The sequence below is a fragment of the Prionailurus bengalensis genome, chromosome B2, assembly GCF_016509475.1.
Source record: "Prionailurus bengalensis isolate Pbe53 chromosome B2, Fcat_Pben_1.1_paternal_pri, whole genome shotgun sequence".
Taxonomy (NCBI): Eukaryota; Metazoa; Chordata; class Mammalia; order Carnivora; family Felidae; genus Prionailurus; species Prionailurus bengalensis.
Genome location: NC_057349.1, coordinates 80607007 through 80628845, shown reverse-complemented (window position 1 = coordinate 80628845; position 21839 = coordinate 80607007). Strand labels below are relative to the sequence as shown.

At 40.0% G+C, this 21839-nt stretch overlaps 1 protein-coding gene across 1 annotated transcript in view; it reads left to right on the top strand.

Moving 5' to 3' along the window:
• BACH2 (BTB domain and CNC homolog 2) overlaps positions 1 to 21839 on the top strand; it is a 354231-nt gene that overhangs the window by 188249 nt on the left and 144143 nt on the right. The window contains exon 3 of the mRNA XM_043591946.1: positions 15141 to 15289. The gene's annotated coding sequence lies outside the window, so the exon portion shown is untranslated. The remainder of the gene's footprint in view (positions 1 to 15140; positions 15290 to 21839) is intronic.

Below are 21839 nucleotides of genomic sequence, written 5' to 3'. Positions count from 1 at the left end.
AGATTTTTTTGGTTTAAATTCAAGTTAGTTAACATACAGTGTAGTATTAGTTTCAGGAGTAGAACCCAGTGATTTCATCACTTACATATAACACCGACTGCTCATCCCAACAAGTGCCCTCCTTAATGCCTATCACCATTTAGTCCATCCCCCTCCCCCCAGCCACCTACCCTCCAGCAACCCTCAGTTTATTCTCTGTATTTAAGAGGCTCTTATGGTTTGCCTCCCTCTCTGTTTTTATATTATTTTTCCTTCCTTTCCTCTGTGTTCATCTGTTTGGTTTCTTAAATTCCACATATGAGTGAAATTGTATGTTATTTGTCTTTGACTGACTTATGCTTTGCATAATACCCGATAGTTCCATCCACATTGTTGCAAATGGCAATATTTCATTCCTTTTGATCACTGAGTAATATTCCATTGTGTGTGTGTGTGTGTGTGTGTGTGTGTGTGTGTATATACACACACACACACACACACACACACACACACACACCACATCTTCTTTATCCATTCATTAGTCAATGGACATTTGGGGTCTTACCATAAGGCTATTGTTGATAGTCCTACTATAAACACTGGGGTGCGTGTACCCCTTCCAATTGGCATTTTTGTATCCTTTGGGTATCCTGTGGGCATTCTGTATCCTTTGCACTACCTAGTAGTGCAATTGCTGAGTTGTAGAGTAGTTCTATTTTTAACTTTTTAAGGAAACTCCATACTGTTCTCCAGAGTGACTGCACCAGTTTGCATTTTACCAACAGTGCAAAAGTGTTCCCCTTTCTCTGCATCCTCACCGACATCTGTTGTTTCCTGAGCTGTTAATTTTAGCCCTTCTGACAGGTGTGAGGTAGTATCTCATTGTGGTTTTGATTTCTATCTCCCTGATGATGAGTGATGTTGAGCAACTTTTCATGTGTCTGTTACAGAAAGATTTATTTTAAGGAATCGCCTCACAGTTGCGGAGACTGGAAAGTCCAAAGTTCAGAGGTAGCCTGGCAGGCTGAAGACCTAGGAGAGAGCTGATGTTGTAGAGCAAGTCCAAAGGCAGTCAACTGTCAGAATTCCCTCTTCCTTGGGAGAGGTCAGGCCAGTCTTTTTTCTTAAGGCCTTCAATTGATTGGATAAAGCCTACCCACCTTATGGAGGAGAATTTGCTTTACTCAAATCTAATGATTTAAATATTAATATCATCTTAAAAATACCTTCCCAGCAACATTAAGATACATTTGACTAATATCTGGGTACCGTTGCCTAGACAAATTGATCCATCAAATTAGACATCACATACAGGTATATATCCAAGAGAATTCAAAACATATGTCCACACATATCAACTGTACTTAAGTGCTCATACCAGCTCAAGAGTGGAAACAACTTGTATGTCCACCAACTGATAAGTGAATAAACAAAATATGATATATACATACAATGGATTATTATTCAGCCATAAAAAGGAATGAAATATTGAAACACACTACAACATGGATGAACTTTGAAAACATTACACTAAGTGAAAGAAGCCAGATAGAAAAAGCCATATAGTATCTGGTTCCATTTATGTAAAATGTGCAGAATGAGCAAATCCATAGAAACAGAAAGTATATAAGTGGTTGCCAAGGGCTGAGGGGAAGGGGAAATGAAGAATGAATAACTGTGAATGGGATGGGGTTTCTTTTTGGGATGATGGAAATGCTTTGAAATTAGTCAGTGGTGATGGTTACACAACTCTGTAAATATACTACATACCATTGAATTATACACTTTAAAATTATGAACTCTGTGGTGCATGAATTATATTGCAATAAACCTGTTAAAAAGATACTTAAGACTCCAAGCATATGTGGTCCCAGCTACCTAATAGATAGCAGCAGGGGTTGCTTCTGTAATGCAGAATGGGAGCCACCTGGGTGCTCAGTCAGTTAAGCATCTTGGCTTCAGCTCAGGTCATGATCTCACGGTTCGTGAGTTCAAGCCCTGTGTCAGTCTCTGTGCTGATAGCTGAGAGCCTGGCACCTACTTCAGATTCTGTGTGTGTCTCTCTCTCTCTACCTCTCCCCTGCTCATGCAAAGTCTCTCTGTCTCTCTGTCTCTCTCTCTCTGTCTCTCTCTGAAAAAATAAGAAACATTAAATAAATTAATTAATTAATTTAAAAAATGCAGAATATATGCTGAATCCCATAAATGAAAAGCTAGAGAGGGGAGATGGGAACCACCATTTTCTAGGCACCTCTGTGTCTCAGGAACTGTGTGTGTGTGTGTGTGTGTGTATACACATCAGCTCATTCAATCATAGTTAAAAATAAAAAAAAGTCTTACAAGTTGGTATTATCATCCTTATTATTTTATATTGGGAAATTGAGCCTTTTTTAAAATTAGTGGCCAAAGTCAGTCAGCTAGCAAGTTGGGATTGGACTCAGGTCTGTCTGACTTCAGGCTCATTCTCCTCCTACTGCACCATACTGCTGCCAATGAAGAAACCCTGTCCCTGACTGGACAGACCACATGGCCTGCTGCTTAGCGTGGTGGTCACATTGTTCCCAAGGGTTGAAGGTATGAAAGGCTGAAGGATGCTTTTGGAGAAAAAGCAAAGGAATTAAATACAAAACAGACATTGTTACATTAATGGTAAAGATTGTCACGTTAATCCTCTGGGATGCTCCAGGGACCCAGTACAGACAGAGGCCTGGAGACAAAGTGAATTCTTTTTTGGAGCTCATTTACAGTGGGGGATTTTTGCCTAGGGTCTGTAGGCTCATAGGAGATCCTTTGACTCCTTCCCAGTTTGTGGAAATATTTTGTATATATGCATCTTTTTATGGGGAGAAAGTCATCGGTTTGTTAAAGGACCTATGACAGGAGTAGGTTTTAAAAAATTAGTTTAGATGTTTCTCTTAAAGTGCCAGGCTAATTTTCTGGCTGTGCGATAGATTGTGTTAAATGGTCTGGCACTCCTAATTTTTGGAATAAAAATGAATTCTTAGTGAATGATCTCACTGCCTGCAGTGCTGTCTGATTCCATCCTGGCATTTGATAGAACTTGTTAGGGGATTAGGTAAGACAGGATGTTGGTACATTTGAGGTCATTAAACCAAGAAGGGAAGAGGGGAAAAAAAAAAAAGAAGTCTTGCTAAATATATTGTGGAGTTGAACTAAATGCTGAATAGCTAAGGGACTTTCTTTGTGCTCTGTGCCAACACTTTTAAACCCTGCTTAGAAGCAGACTGGAGTGGCGGAGACAGCTCCATCTAGATGCAGCACATTGGTAAATGCCTATCTTTCCAAGAAATACTGTTTTACTTGTCCTTTTATGGAGGAAGCATGGAAGGCTGTGATTTCCTGGGTTGCATAACATTTTTGTGAGCAGATACAGCTAGTGGAGAACCTAGAGAAACAACAGGCTACCTTTTCACCCGGAGGCCAGCATTCTCACAGTTCTGATTGCAAGACTGGGAGAATCATGGAGAATATGCCACAGAGAGCCTACTATATACGAAAGGTTTTGTTAGATGAAATACAACCCCCAAAGCTTATTTTCTACTTGTCTTTTCCTTCAGTCTTGTTTTGGGGCGTTCATCCATCTCATTTTGAATTTACTATTCAAAAAATACACTTAAAAATGTATTGGATGAGGGGCACCTGGGTGGCTCAGTTGGTTAAGCGTCCGACTCTTGATTTCAGCTCAGGTCATGATCTCATTGTTCATGAGATCAAGCCCCGTGTAGGGCTCTATCTGACAGTGCAGAGCCTGCTTGGATTCTCTCTCTCCCTCTCTCTCTGCCCCTCCCCCACTTTCTGTCTCAAATAAATAAACATTAAAAATTGTTTTCATGTATTGGATGAGTAATGGTGATGGTTGCACAGCAAAATTAATGTACTTCATTCCACTGAACTATACACAAAGATGGGTAAAATGGTAACTTAAAAAAAAATTATTTATTTACATACAAATAAATTAACATACAGTGTAATCTTGGATTCAGGAGTAGAACCCAAATTCATCACTTACATATAACACCCAGTGCTCATCCCAACAAGTGCCCTCCTTAATGCCCATCACCCATTTAGCCCACCCCCCCCAGCCACCTCCCTCCAGCAACCCTCAGTTTGTTCTCTGCATTTAAGAGGCTCTTATGGTTTGCTTCCTGCTCTGTTTTTATCTTATTTTTCCTTCCTTTCCCCTGTGTTCATCTGTTTTTTTTTCTTAAATTCCACATACAAGGGAAATCATGTATTTGCCTTTCTCTGACTGACTTACTGCACTTAGCATATAATACACTCTAGTTCTGTCCATGCTGTTGGAGATGGCAAGATTTCAACGTTTTTGATCGCTGAGTGGTGTTCCATTGTATACATTATATACCACATCTTTTTTTTTTAAGTTTATTTATTTTGAGAGAGAGAGAGAAAGAGAGAGAAAGAGAGAGTACAAGTGGGGGAAAGCCAGAAAGAGAGGGAGAGAGAGAGAGAATCCCAAGCAGGCTCCACACTGACAGCATAGAACCTGATATGGGGCTCATACTCATGAACCATGAGATCATGACCTGAGCCGAGACCAAGAGTCGAACGCTTAACCAACTGAACTCCCTAAGTGCCCCCTACCATATCTTCTTTATCCATTTGTCAGTTGATGGACATTTGGGCTGTTTCCATAATTTGGCTATTGTTTATAGTGCTGCTATAAACATTGGGGTGCATGTGCCCCTTCAAATCAGCATTTTTGTATCCTTTGGATAAATACCTAGTAGTACAATTGCCGGGTCGTAGGGTAGTTCTGTTTTTATAAATGATAACTCTTATGTTTTGTGTATTTTGCTATAATAAAAACATGTACTGGATGATACAGAGGGAAAAGCCATTCACCTTTGAGATGGGAATTCCAAGTATCTTTATGTGATAAATATTAACCCCTTTCCTCTGTGTGATATGAGCATGTAAGTAATCAGTGAAAGCTTACGTGGGGTGAAAATGCTCACTGAAGCACTGTGTGGTCCCAACTGTGACACTCACTCACTGGCTGTGGGACCTGGGACATGTATCCAAAGCAGATGGTAAGTCCTCAGTAAATGCTGCTTTCTCCTTCCCAGCCTCTCCTCACACCACAGTGTCCTCATCAGTAAAAGGAGGAGGTTGAACTCACTGGTCTCCAAGGTCCTTTCAGCCCTGCTGATCCATGCTTTATGAAAAAACAGAAACAAAAATAGGTCTGCAGAATAGCATCCAGTCTGTACAGATAACTGCAGTCCCCTGTGTATAGGCATAGCAGCTTCTGCAGCATCTGACTTCCACTGGCCTCTGCTCACTATTTTATCTTTTCCTCAGCCTGCAGAGAATCATCCATAAGCTTAGAAGGAGAAAAGATTGAGGTGGCCCAAGACAGAGGGCTGGGATGAGGGGCCTGGCAGTGGGTGTCAGGCTGGGTGCAGTGCCTACACCACAACAAGACCAGAGTTGGCTCCAATGGTGCCATGTGGTTATGGGTGCCATGGGATTCTGAGCCACGGCCCCAGATTCACTGAAGGGTATATGACCACAGCGAGATTAAGCACAATGATTTTTATATAAAGCATGTGGTGGCAGGAACATAGAGACTATAGATCCAGAGAGAGAAGCTAAGTTTGTCATGTGAGGAAAAGGCAGCAGGTAGCAGAGCCTGTGTGGCCGAGGAAGAGTCTTATGTGAGGGTATGGGATGGCAGCTGGAGGGGAGGGTAAGGGCAGGTTTGTGGCCAGTCTCCAGTCATGGTTCAGGCTAGAAGCAGGTGAGATCTGGCTATAATAAATCAAAGCATAGGTACGGCTATATGCTGAGTCTTGGGAGTCCTCCTAACACATCACCCAATCTGGGGTGATCCTGGGGACTTTCAGTGCCAAGAGGGAATTGAAAACAGAGAAGCCACTTACCATCACAGTAGGAGTGGGCCAGGTGAGAAATGACGGTGTTGGCAGTAGAGACGGAGAGGGGTGGACAGATTAGAGATAGAAGTTGAAGGTAGAATCCACAGCACTTGCTGAAAGATTAGATGTTAAGAAGTGAGAGGAAGAGAGGAAAATCAAAGGTAACTCCTAGGTTTTTAGCTGGAACAACTGGGTCACTGGTATTGCCTTTTCCTAGAATGGTTAATCACACCCCTCTTGAACAACATATGCCTCGCCTGTCTTCAAGGCCGATGGCCAAACTTGTTGTGACCCTCACATCTGCAGTGAGCTCTGTGTGGACCTCACCAGCCTCACTTGGGGACAGCCCACCAGCACCTTGCCTTGTGTAAGACCTTCCTGGCACCGACACCTGTGCAGCTTGGGAGTCAGGGGGCACCTGCCCTTGACAGATGAGGCCAGCAGGCATTTACAGCTCCCAAAAGGGGTAGGACTCTGTAGGCTTTTCTGGCTGATAGAAGAAGCACAGGCAGAGCCAAAGTTCTCAGACAAGGGAAAGGAGGCAGATAGCCCAGACCAAACCTGGTCCCAGTATCAAACCTGGGAGAAGTCGAGGCACTATTGATGCCCATCCAAGTTCTCAGGAAACTGCCCTTCACTAAGTTGAGAAGCAGGCTCAACATGCATACCCATCTGCATTCTTGCAGATGAACTTAATCATTGACTGTGTGATTTCATGGATGATCTTTGACATAAGGAGGGAAAATATAGTACTTGAGCCCTAAATGGTACATTGTAGCCTGCTTCAGGCCTTCTCAGCTTGGGTATTGCCAGGGATAGTCATGCTCTTCTGAGACTGAGACCCAGAGTGAGATTCCTCATACAGTGTTTTCACCGCCATGTCCCATGACTGAGGACGGGTATCCAATGATTTAACTCAGCTTTAGAGAATGATCTGGGTCATTTTTTAATAAGCTACCTGGTAGTACTTTTATTTAAAGAAACTGCAGTAGAAAAAAAATTATTTAATTTTAATTAATTCCAATTTAATTCTAATGTGTGAAATGTAACTAACAAGTTAATTAATTCTTTTTATACAAATAATCAGATTATGGTAGGACCCACAGCTTTATCAGGTTACTTTGACATTTTACTGGTAGCATGTGGGAAATTGATAATGTTTCCTTTGGGAAGAAGGATATAATCTCCCCAAATTATAGTGGATGATGGTGTTGTAGAGGAAGGGAGGAGCCTTTAGAGTCAGGTGGACACAGATTCACATTGCATGTCATCCCCTCCAGTAGTGTGACCTTAGCCAAGACATTTATCCTGTCTGAGCTATGGTCCTTTCATCCAACAGATGAGTTAGTAATACCTGCAAAATTCCTGGTGTAGTTCCCAGCACACAGAAGTTCTCAGCAAATGGAACTTTATTATTATTATTATTATTATTATTATTATTATTATTATTTTAATGTTTATTTATTCTTGGGGGGGGGGGGGAATGTGAGTGCGGGAGGGGCAGAGAGAGAGGGAGACACAGAATCCAAAGCAGTCTCCAGGCTCTGAGCTGTCAGCACAGAGACTGAAGCAGGGCCGGAACCCATGAACCACAAGATCATGACCTGAGTAGAAGTCAGACACCTAACCCACTGAGCCATCCAGGAGCCCCTATTATTATTATTATTATTATTATTATTGTTACTAATAATAATAATAAATAGATGACAGTACTTTTTTTATAATATAAAGTCCACAGAAACCCCAAAATTATTTCAGGTGAAAATTTGGACAGTCCACTGTATTTTGGGAACTTAAACTCATCTTGAATATCAAAGAAGTGAACTTTCTAGTTATAATTCTCCAACTAGAATAACTTGGTCCCAGCATCTGAAATATGTAAGTGGAAACTTTCAGAGACGTTTTCATCTTAATTTTCTCCATCCTGTCTGAAATGGCTACGTCTTTCTGGGTTGTAACAAGAAAAAAAAGAAAAAAAAAGCACATTTCCTTGCATCACCTTCCCATGCCAGTAGAGCAAAACACAAAAGCCACAAGATCTATGATTCAAAGGTCTTCTGCTTTATACAAGTGACTATTTAAATTGCTTGAAATGTAGATTTTTTAAAAATTCATCTCTGTAGTTTCCAAAAATTAACCCCTTTCTTTTTAAGCCCCTCTGGCCATAAAATGGTGTGTGACTACTCCACTTAGTGTTTCTGAGTATGAATAAGGATGCCAGAACCACTCTCAGTTTACATGTTTAATGCTAATGCTGTCACCAAATTTTTACTAGTATTGTGTACAGCATAGGACCAGTGGAACATTTGCAATTTGACTTTTTCTAGCTTCTGATAGTCTCTAAATGAAATTTGTGCTTTGGAACTAAGTTTTGAACTCTTGTTTTGTTTTCTGACCACCGTAATTTATCTTTGTACTCAATCCAGAGAGAAAAAGTGATGGGAGTGTGCTTTGTGTGTGTGTGTGGATGTGTAAGAGTCATTTATTAGCCCCTCAAATCAGTAGTCCAACTTTGGGCAGGGCACCAGAGTGGCATTTTAAAGTTAGGAGGTCAGATTGCCTCGATGGTATCATCCAAGTACGACACCACTGGGATACTGAGCAAAACCGAATTATTTAGCTCAGTGAATATTTAGCTCAGCTGAATATCTATCACTCAGCTCAGCAAGTGATAATACTGTGGAGAGAATCAATTTAAAAACACTGTATCCGAGGGTATGATGACTTTGTCCTTTTAAACTTAAGCAAACCTGGATTCAGATTCAAACAAGAACATAAACCAATTCTAAATGCTTTGTTTGGTTTTTTTTTTTCTTTGTATCATTCAAAATTTCCGTAAGGCAAGAAGAGGTGGTTAGCAAAGAATTGACAACAGGAGGACAGGGGAGGCAGTATTGGAAATTGGAAAAGCACGAAACCAAACAACTTTTATGTTTCTTAGAAATTATGTTGTTGGTATTAGATTTGTGATAAAATAGATATGTAGATAAAAATACCTCCACCTGTAATTTCCTGGGGAAAAGCAAATAGGGTTTTGTTCATTACATCCCATTAAAACCACTAGGAAAATCTTAGCTGAGAGTTGAATTGTAGAGACAAAGATGCAATCAGCCTTACTTATACAAGAGGTACCTTCTAGAAACCCTGATCATTTCACTGCTAATTGGTATCAGCGTTCCTTTGCCCACTGCTTGCAGCTCTAGATCCACTTGTGCTTTTATGACTGTTGCTGTAATTAAAGACCATTTACTTTTTCTTAGGCTTAAGAATGCAGGTCCCACTGACTTTTGCTTTTAAGTGGATTTATGTTTGTGCAAGAGGGAATTACATACAGAAAATTTCCCATATCTGGGATATGTGACTTTACGTGTAAGTGAATGAACAGTAATCATTCAGATATCTCTTTTTAAACTTTCCCCAGCTTCTCTAACAGTAAATATGAAGAAATGAAAAAGCCGTGCTTTCGTGCTTAGTGTAGCATTACCATATCTACTCACCCACCTTTTCCTAAGCAGAGTCCTGTGAACCACTTCAAGGTTTTGTGAGGTCTTCAGAAATCAGTCTAGCTAAGAGATGCCACAAGGGCAGGAAGTGTCCATGGCTCTCATTCACCATTGTTTTAAAACACTTAACTGGTGCCCAGCGCCCAGCAGGAGGTCAGTAAAAACTTCTTGAATGGGTGTCGTCCTGTGGGCTTCTGGGGTCTGAAGTGTATCCAAAAAACTAGTATGTAAGGCAGCCTAAAGCTGCACTGTCCAATAAAGTGACCACTAATAGCATGTGGCTATTTAAATTTAATTTAAATGCATTAAAATTAAAATCCAGTTCCTCATGGATTAAAATCCAGTTGTACCATGTACATTTACTGAGTATTAATATGTGGCTGGTGGCTGCCATATTGAACAGCACAGATATTGAACATAACAGAAAGTTGTATTAGTGCTTCTAGAATATTATTAGTAGAGGCCTAAGTTAGTGGCTCCAATATTTTTAAAGTGAAATTCCCACGTGACCATGATGTGCACTCATAATACAAAAAAATAGCCGTTTCGCATCTCTCCCCCTCCCCCCAACACTGTAGGACTCCAGAGGTGGCTATCTCTTTGAAACTGAAAGCCAAACAAAAGTGGGGCTGTTAGCAAGACTGACCATTCGGGTGGTATATACCTATTTGTCTACACTACTTGTTAGTGTGTGAAATATCTGTACTGGTTAATAAACAGCTGCTGGCAAGCATGTATTGAATACCTACTGTATGCTAGTCCCTGGGCTATTCTGGACGAAGAGGCACAGTCCTGGCCTCCTGGAGCACATGGTCTCATGGGGAGAGCTCAGATGGCAAAAGGTAATAAAACTAACATATAAATAACTAATAACAATGCAATGTGTTCAGTGCCTTGGTTGGGATATGGAATACTGTGAAAATCATAAGAAGAGAGAAATCTGTAATTGGAGAGTTTGTAAGAAGGAATGCAGGCTGGAGGAGGGCTGGCAAGATGCCCTTTTCAATAATAATAAAAATAGGTACTGTTCTACAGTTAAAAAAAACTGTTCATAATAGAAAAATAAAGCCTATTTTTAGAAATGGAAAAAATAAGTAAATAAAAATAAAAATTTATTTAGAAGCCGTCCCCACCCCCAAATCAATCAATCAATCAATCAATCAATCAATCAGAGCTGCTGTTTCAAGCTCCTCCAGTACTCCCAAGAGACGCTGGCCATTCACCTAGGATCCCCCAACCTCCCCTTAATCTAGTGAAACGAGTTTGCTGATGTCAGTCCCATCCCTGCGAGTGGGAGACTCCTCAAAAACCCCCACCCCAGCTCCAGAGGCCTCAGATTGGTGGGCGCTGCACTTGGCCTCCAGGAGAGACTTGCTCCCAAAGAATTATTAGGGCTGTCTTTCACTGCCATGGCCAAGTCCCAGATCACAGAACCATTGGCCTCAAGAAGACCTTAAAATCATCTCATCCTATGCATTCATTGTTACTAAAGAAGCAAGTCACGGAGTCACCCAGGTATTTTGTGGCCAATTTGTAGATAAAACCTGAGAGTCTCCTAACTTGGTACTTTTTTATTTTTTGCCTTATCTTCCACCTGTCAGTTTCCTTAACCATGAAATGGGGGTGGATATCTTTATGCCTCACAGAGTTGCCAATAAAAAGAATAATGATATTGTGTCCTATAGTTTGCAAAAACCCTTTTGTATACATTCTCATTTAATCTATTTAATTCTCACAAGAATCCGTGAAAGATGTTAGGCTCAGAGGCAGTGAATGGCCTCCCCAAGGTAACAAAGCTGCTGTGATCCCAGAGGTCTCAGTCCCGTAGGCTTGGGAAACTATACGCTCTTGTAAATGTAAGATAACATAACCACATGGTATTACTAGTTTTTAGTTTGTGGTATTTTGCAGTTCAAGATTTAGTGACATTGAAAGTGATAACTTTGTTCAAGCAACGCATTTTTTTTACTTTGATAACATGCCAGTTGCACAGACTTTGGTTCAGCATTAAAACAGAAGTGGGCTGCTTCGAAGTATATTTTTAAAACGAGAGAATCCAAATTTGTAATTAGCTTCAGAAATGCTGGTTGTGCAGTTTGAGTATATAAAGAGCTTCTGGTAATCATTTCTGTTATTAGTGGTAGCTTATTTTATTTTTTGTATTTTCCCCCAAGCAATTAGGCATTTTGGAAAAAACAAAGTATGTTCTTTGAGGGGTCATTTCCTCTTACTGCTTTATTTTTCACACCTTATAGTCCTGGCATACTTAGAAAATTAGCCACATATATGACTGGCAAAGAAAAATCATTTCGGAGCCACTCTACTTACTTGACACCTAATTGTCAGGAGAATGTTATTTAAATTATAAAGAGAAACCACAGTGAAGGAAATGATTCACTTCTTGATACATCTTTTGTCTTTTGATTTTTTGATAATTTTTAAGAAACATCCCTTACTTTTAGAGAAGATTATTGAGAAGATCAATTCAACTCACTCCCAAAATAAAATGGAATCTTTTGCCTTTCTTTCTTTTTCTTTCTTTCTTTCTTTCTTTCTTTCTTTCTTTCTTTCTTTCTTTCTTTCTTTCTTTCTTTTTCTTTCTTTCTTTCTTTCTTTCTTTCTTTTTCTTTCTTTCTTTCTTTCTTTCTTTCTTTCTTTCTTTCTTTCTTTCTTTCTTCCTCTCTCTCTCTCCCTCTCTCTGAACCCTAGCCATTTCACAGTATATACTATATTCTTCTCTACAGAAATTGACTTTATAGACAAGGAAAAGAGTGGTGTTATTTCATTCCATATAACAAAGAAGTATCACTTCAATTTTTTTTTTACTAGCATATGAAAAGTGTGGTATTCTCTACACCAATTATCCTGTAAGGATAAAAGGAAAAGAGAAAGAAAAATTATTAGACAAAACTATAAATGAAAAGGAACTTGGGGTTGTGAGCCCTGACTTTATCATTACCAATTTATATACCACATTTGGGAAGTCACATTTGGGAAGAATGTATCTGTGTGGTTGTTTTTTGAAGTATATATCCTGTGTGTATCCTCATGTCTTTTCTGTGTATACACTGTTTTGTGTTATACAACAGACTCCCAACTCTCTGTGGTACTCTAAGAGATACAGCCTCCCTCCTGTAAGTATAGGACCTTCAAAGCATTTATTATTATCTAGAGTTTTCTTGGATTTTATTTGTGTCATTTCCTCTGCTTTGTGTAGATGCTAGAGAGGGTGCTAACAACAACGAAAAAGGGTAAAGGCAAAGTCTGTGGTTTATAACCAGACTTGGAGCCGTGGCAATAAGACACTAGGCTTGAATAGCTCTTTGAAATCCCAAACTTCTAACTGCTCCAAACTTATTAGAGTGGAACAGTGATTGATGAGTGAGCACATACTTTCAAATTTTGCAGCTACCAGTTTTAATACCAGTGCACACTGAACGAGGTAACGCACACAAGGTGCCCAGCACCAGAGTTGACACATCTTAAGCACTCACAAGGGTTAGCCATTATTATTAGCTTGTCTGATTTCACTTTGTCTTCACATCTCTTCCTGTTCTCTGATAGCCATGCTGAGTAGCAGCAAAATGTCCAAGAAATACAAAAACGCCAAAAGGAAGGGAAACACAAGTCCTCAGTAGCCTGGAAGCAGAATTTATCAGCCCACAAATAATTAGCAAATGACTCTCTGTCTTCTCATGATAATGTGTGAATTATTTCCATACCACTTTCAAACTTAGGACCCCATGGACAAGTGACAGCTCCTCCATTGCCCAGATCTGACTCAGTCTGGTCTAATGAGGTTCCAGTTGATGGTAAACTCACATTAATCCCATTTCTCTTTTGTTATGTGAGAGACTATGAGCTATTCACTATCTTCTGTGTAAGAAAAACAAAAATAAAATCTCCTAAGTATGATTATCATTGATTAGAGCTTTGTTAAGATGTATGAGATGCAAGTGTATTTTTTCCTTGCCTATGATAATGTGGGTAATTAAACAAATTAACCAGGCACTCATGCTGTGTTAGGAGTGTAAATTGGTATGGCTTTTCTGGAAAATCATCAAGACCCTTAAAGTTTACACCAGTTGACCCAATAATTCTTGTTCTCAGATCCACCTAAGAAAGTATTCAGAAATTCAGACGATCTGATACTCAAATATGTCCCTCGAAGTGTTATTTCCATTAACAACAACGAAAAATGTAATTCCAAAAATGAAATCATTAAAAAAAAAACCTTTTCTAAGTGGGATATAATATTACATAGACATTGAAAAGCATGTTTTTGAAGTGTTTTTAATTACTTGGGGAAACGCTCACATTTGTGTAACACTGAATGAAAAGTAGAAACAAAACTCTTGAGTTTTTTGTGTATCTGAAAAGAATACTGGTCTGCAAGCTTTTATCCCCAATTCTGAATCCAAAAGCATTCAAAAATCAAAAGGGTTTTTTTGTAACTTCTTTGGTAGAAAAACCTGGCCTGAACCAATGTGAGATTCTGTTTTATCCACCTTAATAGGAATAAGCATTGGTTTTGCTACAAAAATATTACAAAATATGTCAGATTATGGGGTGCTGCTCCAGACCCTGATGGAATATTATGTGATAAATCATAGTTGCATCAAAATAGTTTTTAGAAATGAACAATTCTGAATTCAGGAACATATTCTGAAGTTCAGGAGTTTCGGTCAAGGGGTTATGGAATTATACAACAGAATATCATTAGTGATTTATCAGGTCCAGGGCTACAGTTGATCCTTTTTTTTCCTTTATTTTATTTTATTTTATTTTATTTTAATTCCAGTTAGTTGAAATATAGTTATCTTAGTTTCAGGTGTACAATATAGTGATTCAGCACTTCCATATATCACTGGTTGCTCATCACGGCAAGTGCACTCCTTGATCCCCATCACCTATTTCCCCACCCTCCTCCCACCTACCTTCCCTCTCCTTTATTCATAGTAGTTAAAAGTCTGTTTTTTGGTATTTTTTCTTTCTGCTTTTCTAATGTTCTGAAATCAGCTGGTATCATTTTGGCATTAGAAAAATGTTTTAAAAATAATCATATTTAGGGGCACCTGGGTGGCTCAGTCAGTTAAGCGTCTGACTCTTGATTTGGGCTCAGGTCATGATCCCAGAGTCATGGGATCAAGCCCCACATCAGGCTCCATGCTGAGCATGGAACCTGCTTAAAATTCTCTCTCTCTTCCCTCTCCCTCTGTCCCTCTTCCTCGCTTATGCTCTCTCTCTAAAAAAATTTTTTTAATAAATATAAATTTTAAATATTATGTGAATAAACATATTTAAGGCATCAGAGAATCATCTCATCTCAGAATTCCCGAATGTATCCTTTGTTCCTGTATCTTCCTGTTATTGCAGCTGCATGTGTCTTTTAAACCAAGGTGTTCTCATTCGTTGAAAGAAAACATTCATGAGATTGGACATGGGTCTCCTAACTGCTTTTGGGTTCAAAGAGCTCCCAGTGAGGGATGCTTACCCACAGGAAATATTCACCAAACAGGGCTTCCCCGTGGGTTGAGCTCAAGTATTATTACTATGGACCATTTTATCATGTTCTGTTTATGTGGAGTAGTCAAAAGGCAAACAGCCAGAGCCATAGCAAGTCAGATTCTGTCATAAAAGCGAGGGACACGGTGTGGCAGGATAGCAGGAGGGGAGGGAGAAATGTTAACCTGCGAGGTTTACTCTGCTAATGGACAGCTCTTCCCCCCTCCCCATTCAGGTGGACACTCAGTGACCTGTCACAAGGTTGCCCTGCAAAGCTTTGGGGTCCATGTCTGAATGGATTGCTGTAGCCTTCTCATCTCTCCCTTCGCCCAGTTCCCTGCATCCTAAGACTCGAAGCCAGCACAGAGCCTGGAAAAATTACATGTAAGTTGTGACTGAGGTTTCTTTCCTGGAACCAAACAATGGTAAGAATTTTCTTAGATGATAATAACAAGTAGCCTAAACCCACATGGGTTACTTTTCTTTTAACAAAGTATTTCGAAAATGATAACTGAGGAAGGGAGCAGGGATTAGAATCTTCATATTGGTGCCTCCTTAATGCACTGGGTCTTTAACTTGCACCAGAATCACCTGGAGGGCTTGTTAAGGTACAACTTCCTGGGCCTCATGCCCAGAATTTCTGATTCAGTAGATTTGGGGTAGGCTGGGAAGTTGCTGTTCAAACAAGTTTCCAGGTGATGCTGAAGCGGGTGGTCCAGGGACTCCGCTTTGAGAATCACTGCTTTAATTCACGTGTAACTGAAAGGATGAACAATAAAGGGAGAAAAATATATTAAATATTCACTCTTAAATGTCACTAAATTAAGATATTTAGTGCTTTACTTAACATATTGACTCATGTCTCAAGAAAAGACATTGTGGGCGCCTGGGTGTCTCAATCAGTTAAGCATCTGACTTCAGTTCAGGTCATGATCTTATGGTTCGTGCGTTCAAGCCCCACATTGGGCTCTGTGTGTGGAGAGCTTGGAGCCTGGAGCTGCTTCAGATTTTGTGTGTGTCTCTCTCTCTGCCCTCCCCCCCCCCACAAATAAATAAACATTAAAATTTTTTTTAAAAAAAGAGAGAGAGAAGGTCTTCTTAGGACCATCACATTTGAAAGTCCAGCCAAGTAAATGCTGTTATTCTGTACCAGCTTTAGAGTCAATAATACTGGTCATCCTTTGTCCTTGGAGTGCAACAAGGGTCTCAACTGTGCTGTTTTTAGGCTAAAATGACAGCTACAGTCTTTTTGCAGGTATGCTTATCACGTCTTAGATACACTCAAAAGGGAAGTCTTTTTTGCCCCAGATTGACAAATGTATTGCTGCTTTTCAAAGTGAATCATCATACTGTTATCTTTCTTCTCATACACTTACATGGGACTCAATTTACAAAACACATGTGGGAAGGGAGACACATCTCTAATAAATAGTCCAGGTCATCAAGTTCAGGTTCTTGTGGGGTTCTAAGTTCTCAGGACTGACATATTTTGAGGATCAGCATTTTGAGGATCAGCATTGGCTTTGGAACATGCCAATCACCTCTCCACTGAGGACAAGAACAATTTATTCCATGTTAATAGAAAAAAGTGGAAGATTTTGGCTCAACAAATGCACATTTGGATATATGTGAGCATACATGCAAATGTACATATGTGCCTATGAATATATATGCATTTGTATATTTCTAGCTTTCATTGTAAGAATTTTAAACATTTTTTCTTTTGTTTCATTGAGTCGGTGTGAGGATAAAAATAGTGTGAGTGATGCTGTCCAGGAAATGTATGAGAAATTTCTGGGCATTTTAAATCTGTGGATAAGCATTGTGATTTATAACATTTTACTTGGATATGGTAAATGTTCATTCAGAGGAGCACTTAGAACACACAGTTCTTTTATTAGAACTCTCAAAAATTGAGAATAATCACTGTTCATAAAGCGGTTCTGAAGCAGACAGAATGACGGAGCTTATCTATTGCCTAACCATTAGCAGAGCCAGAGATCCTGGAGGTACATGTAAGTGCATGTATTTAAACTAAAAACCACAGGATCAGAAAAATAAGGCAAAAAGGTGATAGATGATGAAAGACTTCTGTAAGGACTTAATCTAGAGCTGCCTTCTCGGGGCTGCCCAAAGGGTAACACGGATGGTAAGAAGGCTGATAGAGTTGTAAGTGATATAATTATGTCTTCTGACTCCACCCTCACAAACTGTAACATCTCTGTCACGCACTGATTAGTTATTCTGCACAGCATCCTTGGAAGCAAGCTTTTCAGTTTATGAAGCATCTCCACCATGATATGGAAGAAGTAGGTTGGATCAAATGCTCCTTAATCTCCTTCCTCCTTTGGCATCTGTGAGTGTCCACGTTTACACATCAGGTTTTCCTGTACGATCACCTTTGATGTCAGTCAGTTTCATGGCCTGGGGAGGGAAGAAGGCTGCTCCAACACCTCAGGTGACTCGCCTCAGGTGACTCAGTGCTTGAAGCTCCTGCCAGATCTGACACAGCGTGCCTAAATCACTCCCTGAAGCCTGGGGTGAAGCCCTCAGGTCACCGAGTGGTCTAGAGCGTCTCTGTAAAAGTGCCATGCATGTGTGGGGACAAGGAGTATGGGAACCCTCTCTCCTTTCCACTCAGTTTTGCTGTAAACCTAAATCTGCATTAAAAACTAATTTATTTGTTAATTTAAAAAAACTAAATACCAAACAGTATGACAGTTCTTAAAAAAAAAATTGAACATGGAATTACCATATGATCCAGCAATTCCACCTTTGGATATATACCTAAAAGAGCTGAAAGCAGGCTTGGACAGGGGCACCTGAGTGGCTCAGTCGGTTCGGTGTCTGACCCTTAATCTCGGCTCCGGTCATGATCTCATGGTTCATGGGATCAACCATGGGATCCCGTGGCCCATGGTTCATGGGATCATGGTTCATGGGAATTCTCTCTCTGCCTCTTCCCCACTCCTTCTCTGTCTCTCTCTCATTCTCCCTCTATCTTTGTCTCTCTCTTTCTCTTTCTCTTAATATAAATAAATAAACTGAAAACAGAGACTTGGACATATGTTTATGCATTTATGTTCCTACAGCATTATTCACAATAGCCAAAAAGTGGAAGCAACCCAAATGTCCACCAGCAAATGAGTGGATAAGGAAAATGTGCTATATACACACAATGGACTATCATTCAGTCCTAAAAAGATATGAAATTCTGGCACATGCTACAACAGAGATGAACTTTAAAGATACTAAGTGAGATAAGCCGGACACAAAAGGACGAGTACCGAATGATCCCACTTATATGAGGTACCTAGAGTTGTCAAACTTAGAGCCAGAAGATAGAATGATGGATGTCAGGGTTTGAGAATAGAGGGGAACAGGGAGTTAGCATTAAATGGGTAGTTTCACTTTGGGAAAATGAAAAAGTTCTGGAGATGGATAGTGGCAATGATAGTACAACAATGTGAATGAACTTAATGCTACTGAATTATACTCTTTAAAATGGTAAATGCTATATATATTTCATCCCAGTAACAATTAATTAATGATTTTTTAAATGTATTTATTTTGAGAGAGAGAAAGTGTGAGCAGGGAAGGGACAGACAGAGAGAGTGTGTCGGGGCGGGGGGGGGGGGCGGAGAGGAGAATCTCAAGCAGGCTCCTCACTGTCACGAGCAGGAGGGGGCAGAGAGAGGGAGGGAAGCAGAGGATCCGAAGCAGGCTCTGCACTCTCAGCACAGAGCCCGATGCAGGGCTTGAACTCATGAACCTTGACATCATGACCCAAGCTCAAGTCGGACACCTAGCTAATTAATGATTTTAGGCGCCCCAGTTAATTAATGATTTTTTAACTGAATGTTGGAGCTCACTTGCCTTCCAAGAATGCTGTGCAGAATAACTAAATGGACCTGTTACAGTTTGTGAGGGTGGAGTAAGAATAGATGGCTGTGTCCCTCATACCTTCCTCAGCCCCGTCACTTTCCCTGGCACCCTTTGGGCAAGGATAAGGGATCTGCAGAACATATACTTCACTCTTAGGGATGGGTTTCCCCTCAGGGCAAGGACACATTTGTCAGAAACTGCCAGGGAAATTTGCCATAAACAACTATAATCTCTACCAAATGTCATTGACAAATGCAGGAAAGCTGTTCCACTGTGATGGAGGGAATGTGTACCCACCTGTGCTCCTATAGTGGGGCTGCTCCAGTTCACCTGAATTGTGTGTTCATGAATGAGTCTAAGTACAGTGCACCATAATGCACAGGCTTATGGCCCTCCGTGCATAGCTGTGACACATAACAGGTCTTCATCAGTAGAGGTGGACATTGGGGCACAAACCAGAGAATATGGACTTGATTATGGTATAGCCACTGATTGAAGCCTAGTAGAAAAAAGGAAAAGCTGTAGAAGAAAATTAATAGCAAATAATTCTCCTGCAATGGAGCCTCAAATTATTATAATGCCTATTTTACATACTCCAAATGAAGTCTCATTTACTCCTCATCACCAAATCACTGTAATACCCATAAATCACAGATCAATTTAGTGAGTCCTGCAGTTCTGTGGGGAATATGCAGGACTGAACTTACTAGGTTAGTCCATTAGAGCCCTACTTTGGGGGGATTTTGCTTTTTATTCTATGTTTCTTGAAAGCTGGACTTGGAGAACAATTAGCAAATTCTCATGGGGCCCAGTAGCCGTGTTTTCTTCAGACCTCTTGTACTACCTTCAGACCCTGCCCTTGGGTCTGACCAGGGCTTATAATTCCTGAAGAGCAGTGCGTAAAGACCCACAGTTCCAAAAAGCTCAGGAACCTCCGTCTGCAATTTTCCCACTTCTTCTTAAGGATGGAGGAAGAAATAATCGGGACAATCAGGATTATGTGTGTGTGCATGCACATGCATGCATTATATATTGTATACATATACATACATATGTAGGTATTTGGCTTCAGGGAAACGTATAACCAATAAAGTCATCAAAGTTAAAGTACAATATGTATAAATCAGTCCCATTGTTCCTACCCTGACTTTCCAAACCTGCTTAGAAATGAACTCTCTAGGTGTTGGAGAGAGGATAAAGGTGATGGAGGACAGGGCAAAATAACAAAGGTTTCAGCTGCTAAGATATCAGAAACTGGAATTGAAGGTTTTTATAGAAAAGAAAATCCAGGGCAGTAAGTCTGAGAGAGAAAAGTCAGTGCTCATTCATCCTTGACATCCACATGCGGCTGCCTGCTCCCTAAGCTTGAGTTGAAATGACATGGATATAGGATTAAATCAAAATAAATTCAGCCCCATGAGTTCAGAGATCATAATTTTTAGATGGACACACTGACACGGTTTTTCCCCAGAGAAGACCAGGAAACCAAGTCGCCCAGATGGAATGATATAAGATAGAGAATACTAACAAAGATAGACCCTTGGGGGCTCTCCTTGTAGGCTCTCATGTCTCCTAGGAATCAGATTACCTCGTTCCAGACACTGAACTCATGTTTAGTGATGGCTTAGCTACCTGGAACCCAACAAACCAGAATCCTGAATTCACTAACCTTCATACTTCCCCACCCCCACTCAAACCCCTCCCGCACCCCCCACCCTACCTACTGCACACATCCCACTTCCCTTTTTCAGAAATAGAGATTCAGAAAACAAGATAGCTTCGGTTTTGTAAAGATGGAGAATAAACCCTGGAGGATATCTGTAACTGATGACACTGACCTGCTGAATCATTGAAAATGGTTAAATGTTTTACAATTAAGAAAAGAAACTGCTTTTGAAAGATTTTCAACAAAAAGCATTTTCTAGCTGTCAATTAACCAGAAAATTGAAACAAACAAGAAAATCTTCTTATCCTCAATTAGTCCAGTTAAAGAGGTTTTATTAGACTTATTTTCATGCCTTAATTAATAATCCAAAACTGTTGATTTACAAATATATATATATATATATATGCCGTGTTTATTCTTCTTGAAAAACTCCAAGGTTTAGCTTTTACCACCTTTCCAGTGCCAGAGTTTAAATTTCAGATATTCTCCTTATGTTCATTATTTGGAACTCTTTAAAGTTTGGAAGCACTTTAAAAGTGGTAATATTAATGATATTAAGAGTAATTTATAAAATAATTTTATGAACATGTATATTTCATTCTTATAGTCATTGGGAACCCATTGGCATAGTTTTTTTTGTTTTTGTTTTGTTTTGTTTTGTTTGAGAGAGAGACAGCATGAGCAGGGCAGGGGCAGAGAGAAAGGGAGAGGGAGAGAATCCCAAGCAGGCTCCTCACTGTCAGCATAAAGCCCAATGCAGGGCTTGAACACACAAACTGCAGATCATGACCTGACCCAAAACCAAGAGTCGGACACTTAACTGACTGATCCACCCAGGTGCCCCAGCATTAACAGTTTTGAAGCCAATTCTTTTGTGTTTTTTTTAGAAAGATTGTATGATGCACTTATTTGTAGCATTTGGTGTTAGGATTATGTTCTGCTCAAAGCATCATCAAAATTAATTTTTATTCTCTGCATATACACTAGTGGTACATACAGATAGGGGTAGTGTTACCAGCATGGTAGTATACATTAATATGTAAATCAGAAATTTCACATGGTATTCTCTATGAATCTCCAAAGAAACTCAACCATGCATATTATGAAGCTACTTTACCAAGTGGTTATCAGTTGTAGCACAAATAGTTTATCAACTAAGTCTAATCATTTCCAATCTGTTGCTTTTTAGAAATTATTTGTGTGCTCTCTTTTGACTATACCTTTCATTGGCAAAGTGACACCTGTCTGTGAGCTGTGATTTAACCCAGGTGGTGGCACCACACTCTTACAAGGACACCTGCCCACCCCCATTGATCATTGTGAGGGCCCTGGCATCTGCAGCTGGAGAGTGTGCAAATCATGGATCATGATGAGAAAGAGCAG